The following is a 6,174-nucleotide window of genomic DNA, read 5'->3' as shown; positions in this document are numbered from 1 at the left end:
ACCAGTTCCTACGTAAGTGACTTTTGTTGTTCATGTTTGCTGTCTAATTAGTTTCCGCTCATAGTGACCTGGTATAGGGTTTCTGAGAGCAGCTGATGGGTTTGAACTGCCTACCCTAAGGTTACCAGCACTCAAGTGACTTTGTTGTTGTTGTTGTTATGTGCCGTCGAGTCGGTTCCTTATATATAAATGGTAAATAATGGAAAAGTGCTTAATACATATGAGTTGTTTTCTATACTTCATTTATGCTAATGGGCCCAGAGAAGGAGAAGGTGGAAAATCATTAAAATACAAGACGAGAAATGGAAATACAGATTTCTTAGGGATTGTAGCAGATGTCACAGAAATGCCAGTCCCAGGGGTTGTAATAATAACAACTGTTAGTGGTTACATATGGTTCTAATTTCTATTTTTAATTTGGCTAGACTTTATCCTAGGTTCAGTTAGTTATTAAGTTTTCTATTGGTTTCTACATTAGCAAAGTAAAACACAAATATTATAATATAACACAAGCTTTTATAACCAAACAATTCAAACATGCAGCTACTTGAATAAAACAACAGTATAATTCTCTGTCATATAATGGGCAGAATTAATCAGTTCAGACCTGGTGGAAGGCTCTGCCTTTTTCGATAAACGTCTTCTGCTTCTTAAAGCTTCTCACCTCCCAGAAAATAGAAAGGTGAAAGAGTTATTGTTGTTGTTGTCAAGTGTTGTTGAGTTGGTTTCGACCCATTACAACACTGTATAGGGTTTCTGAGGAGTGGCTGGTGGGTTTGAACCATCAACCCTGTGGTTAGCAGGCTAGTGCTTATCCTATAGCACATATTGCCTTCCATTTGGGGGCCACTGTTCTGAAGACCTATAAATCACTTCTATATACATTCCTTTGGCCAGAGTTTAATAATATGACACATAAAAATGTAGGGGATGCTGAGAGATGTGTTATACACTGTGGTGATTATGTTTTGTAGAACTTGGGAGATGTGTCATTAAAGGGGAAAATGGTTTGATGGACAATTAGTCTTTGTCACAGTTTTCCCATCTGGTTTCTTAAATGTGTATACTCTTACTCCCACCAACTGAGTCCAATCACTCTTTCCCTGTTGTTGTTAGGTACTATCAAGTCAGTTCCACTCTCAGTGACCTTATGCACAACAGAATGAAACATTGCCCTGTCCTGCACCATCCTACAATTTTTGTTAAGCTTGAGACAATCGCTGCTGCTACTGTATCAATCCATCTCATTGGTTGTCTTCTTCTTTTTCTGGTTGCACTTTTTCCAACATAGATTTGTTTGTTCTTCTAGCACGCCAACATTCAATATTCTTTTCTAACACCATATCTCATATGGATCAATTCCATTACAGTCTTCCTTATTCACTGTCCAACTTTCACATGCATGCTACTGGAAATACTATAGCTTGGGTCAGGCACTTCTTAGTCCTCAAATGGATATGTTTGCTCTTGAACACTTTAAAGAGGTCTCGTGCAGTAGATTTGCCTAATGAAATATGTCATTTGATTTTCTGATGGCTGCTTCCATGAGTATTGATAGTGGATTCAAGCAAAATGAAGTCTTTGACAACTTCAATCTTTTCCCCATAAATCATGATGCTATTTACTGGTCCAGCTGTGGGGATTTTTATTTCTTTACATCGAGGTGCAACCCATATTGAAGGCTGTGGTCTTTGACTTTCATCAGTAAGTATTTGAAATCCTCTTCACTTTCAATAAGCAAGGCTATATCATCTGCATATCACAGGTTCTTGATGAGCTTTCCTACAATCCTGATGCCCCATTCTTCTTCATAAAATCCAGCTTCTCATATTACTTACTTGGCATACAGATTGAATAATTATGTTGAAAGAATACAAACCTGGCATATACCTTTCTAATTTTAAGCCATTCAGTGTCCATTTGTTCTGTTTGAACTACTGCCTCTTGATGTATGGGCAGGTTCCTCATCAGCACAATTAGGTGTTCTGGGATAGTTATTCTCTGCATTGAAAGCCTTTGCATAGTCAATAAAGTACAGGTAAGAACACTTTTTTTCTGGTATTCTCTACTTTCAGCTAAGATCTATTTAATGTCAGTTTTGATATTCTTCATTCCATGTCTATGAATCCTGCTTGGATTTTTGGCGGCTTCCTATAGATGTACGGCTGCAACCTTTTATAGAATTATCTGTCTTCAGCAAAATTTTACTTGCATGTGATATTAATGATATTGTCTGATGATTTCCACATTCCATTTGCTCACATCTCTTTGGAATGGGTATAAATATGGATCTTTTCTAATCAATTGACTGAGTAGGTGGCTTGCAAATTGCTTGGCATTAATAGTGAACACCTCTAGTGCCGCATCAATGTTTGCTATTCCGTCAATTCCTGAACCCATGCTTTGCACCAGTGACTTCAGTGCAGCTTAGATTTGTTCCTTCAACATCATCAGTTCTTGATGATTTCGTACCTCTTAAGATGGTTGAGGAGTTCTGATGTAGCATTGTGGGTTAATGAGCTGGACTGCAAAGTCACTTTAAGCTACAAGGTCGGCAGTTCAAGCTCACCAGTTATTCCTCGGAAATCCTACATAGGGTCGCTATGGGTCAAAAGCTACTCAACAGCACTTAACAACAACAAAATGGTTGAGGATCGGCCAGTTCTTTTTGGTCCTATGGTCCTGTGTATTCCTTCCGTGTTATTTTTATGCACTGGATAGGCAAAATCAGATTGGATATAAAGAGAACCTTTCACCGTATCAGTGGGCACCGGTGCTTCAGTGATAGACATAGTGGACATCCAGATTTGATTCCCTGTTAATGTAGCTTCTGTGTAGCCAGCCATCTGTCTTTCAGTGGAGGCTGCAGTCTACTTCCAAAAATGTCAGTCAGTGACAATCCTACAAATCACAATAGTGCAATTCGCTTGTGGATGAGGTCACTATGAATTTGGCCCAACTTGCTGGCAGCTAACAACAACAATCACATCACTTCACCATCAGTTTAGGGACAAATCAGGACCTACTATTGGAACTCTGGTGACACAGTGGTTAAACTCTTGGCTATTGAAAGAAAGGTTGGCAGTTTGAACCCACCAACCCCTCTGCAGGTGAAAGATACACCAGCCTGCGTCTATAAAGTTTGATGGTCGTGGTGGCTGTGTGACACCATGTCATTCCAACTCATAGTAACCCTGCATAGGGTTTGTGAGGCTGTAAATGTTGACAGGAACAGAAAGTCTCATCTGTCTCCTGTGGAGTGACTGGTAGATTCAAACTGCTGACTGTGAGGTTAGCAGCCCGGCTCATAAGCACTACACAACCAGGGCTCTTTTCCATAAAGATCACAGCCTTAGAAACCAACCCTATGGGGCACGTCTACTCAATCCTAGAGTGTGGCTATGAGTTGGAATCAGCTCCACAGCAATAGAGTTAGGTTTTTGTTTGGACCTACTCTATGGTTGAGCTAGAGGCATTTGCTTCTTTCCTGATAAAATGGCAGGGTGGTGAAATGGAGGTGCCATGTTCCAGTTTTGTAGATTTAATAACGCCATCTTCATATAATAAATAGAGCCTCGTGATTACACTGTTGCTGCTGCTCCTACCATGATGACTCATGACTCATGCTATTATTAACATTACAACCCTCTTTACAATGAAATCTGGGTCAAATGCTTGCCTATTTGTCACTCTGAAGTGGCAACACACCAACTGGTAATTTTGTAGGCTGAAAAATGGGAAAAAATTCATTTAACTTCCTGGGAACCTTACCATTAACAACTGATTGGGATTTAAGGGATTATCTGGCTCCCTGATGGTTTGTTTCTCATGGACCACATTTACATAATCAAAATAAACCTGACTGTTAGTACCATATCTTAAGATATTATCTTGAAATCTTGCGAAATTATATAAATATGAACAGAAATGCCAGCATATCTTTAAATTTAGGATATGTAAATGGTTTGAAATTAGAACGAAAATTTCTTCTGAGAAAAACACTCTAATTAGACTCTGAGGTTTATTATGTTCTAGGAGGTCTGCTTTCTGAATCGCCCCCTTTTGTCTGCCTGTCTCTCTCACTCACACACATACAGGTACATTTTTATTGTGGGAAAAAGTATATATATTTTAAAACCAAAGTTCTCACATATTTATTAGCCAACCTCTTTAAATGCGGAAGCATAAAAATAAAGGAAGAAACCAGAACTTTTGCAAAACATGTTCAATTGATCAAATCTTGACAAAATTGAATTTGCTATGGCAGGGTGCTAGGACCTGGGTCTATTATGTGTTGTGTCATTACATGTCGACTCCTTAGAGACCCAGCTTGGGTCTTCTCCAGTGTCTTCTCTTGGAGTTGTATCTGATTTTATTACCAGTTTTCATTCGAATCCATTTGGGAATGGGACTATTTTGCTCTTGTTTCTTCGACAGAAATCTCTTGATCTGAAAGTTTTATGAGAAGACATGTTGTTGTTGTTGTCAGGTGCCACCGAGTCAGGACCGACTCTTAGTGACCCCATGCATAGCAGAACAAAACAATGTCCGATCCTGGGCCAACCTCATTACCGTTGCCACACTTGACGCCATCAATGATGCCACCTGGCCGATCCATCTCATTGGGGGTCTTCCTCTTTTTCTCTGACCCTCCATCTTACCCAGCATGACAACATGTCCAAAGTACCAGAGACGAAGTTTAGCTATCTTGGCCTCCAAGGAGCACTCTGGCTGCACTTCTTCCAAAACAGATCCATTGGTTCTTTTGGCAGTCCATGGCACTTTTAGTATTCTCCTCCAACACCACAACTCAAAGGCATCAATTCTTCTACGATCTTCCTTATTCACTGTCCAGCTTTTGCATCCAAGTTGTAACGTAGCAGCACTCACATGATGGTGAAGAAAGAAAGAGCTCAGCCACATATATATTTATCTTTCACTAGTTTTAGGAGTCCTGGTGTGGCACCATAGGATAAGCGATGAACTGCTAATTACAAGGTCAGTGTTGTAAACCCACCAGCCACAACTTGGAAAGCTGATAAAGGGTTGTTATGAGTTAGAAGTGATTTACGGCACTTAACGACAACCCACCCCTAGTCTGTTAGTTTGTCTCACTGTGGTGGCTTGTGTGCTGCTGGAAGCTCTACCACCAGTATTTGGAATGCTGACAGGGTCACCCATGGTGGACAGGATTCAGCTGAGATTCTAGACTAAAACAGACTAGGAAAAAGGAGAGGCCGACTACTTCTGAATGGTTAGCCATTGAAAACTTCATGAATAGCAGTGAAACACTGTCTGATAGCACCGTAATACTGAATACTGAAACACGATGACTAGCACCAGAATATTCTCAGATATAGTGCCAGAAGATGAGCTCCTTAGGTTGGAAGGTACTCAAAATTTGACTGGGGAAGGGCTGCCTCTTCAAAGTAGAGTTCACCACGATGATGTGAATAGAGTAAAGCTTTTGAGACTTAACATTTGCTGATGGGGCACAACTCAAAATGAGGAGAAACAACTGCAAATATCCATTAATTATTGGAACATGAAATATAAGAGATATGAAAATATGAAAATTGGAAATTGTCTGATATGAAATAGAACATTGTTATCCTAGGCATTAGTGAGCTGAAATGGACTGGTATTGGTCATTTTGAATTTGACAATCACGTTTTACTATGCTGCAAATGACAAATTGAAGACAAATGGCATCACATTCATCATCAAAAAGAACATTTCAAGATCTGTCTTGAGGCATAATGGTGTCTGTGAAAGGATAATATTCATACACCTACAAGGAATACTAGTTAATAATACTATTATTCAAATTTGTGCACCAACATCTATGATAAAATTTAAGAATTCTATCAACAAGGACTGCAAGGTTAGTTTGAACCACAAGGGTGGAGATTCAAACTCACCAGCCACTCCTTGGAAACCCTATACTGAGTTGCTATGAGTCAGAACTGACTCTATGGCAGGCACTTAACAACAGCAACATCAACTTCTTCAGTTTGAAATTGATCAAACATGAGATCAAGATTGATAATGATTGATAATTACTGGTGATTTGAATGCAAAGCTTGAAAACAAAGAGGAGATGTATGCACACCAATGTTTATAGCAGCACTATTTACCATAGCAAAAAGGTGGAGACAGCCAAAGTGCCCATCA

Source organism: Chrysochloris asiatica, unplaced genomic scaffold (genome assembly GCF_000296735.1).
Source record: "Chrysochloris asiatica unplaced genomic scaffold, ChrAsi1.0 scaffold00013, whole genome shotgun sequence".
Classification (NCBI taxonomy): Eukaryota; Metazoa; Chordata; class Mammalia; order Afrosoricida; family Chrysochloridae; genus Chrysochloris; species Chrysochloris asiatica.
This window is presented reverse-complemented; position numbering follows the sequence as displayed.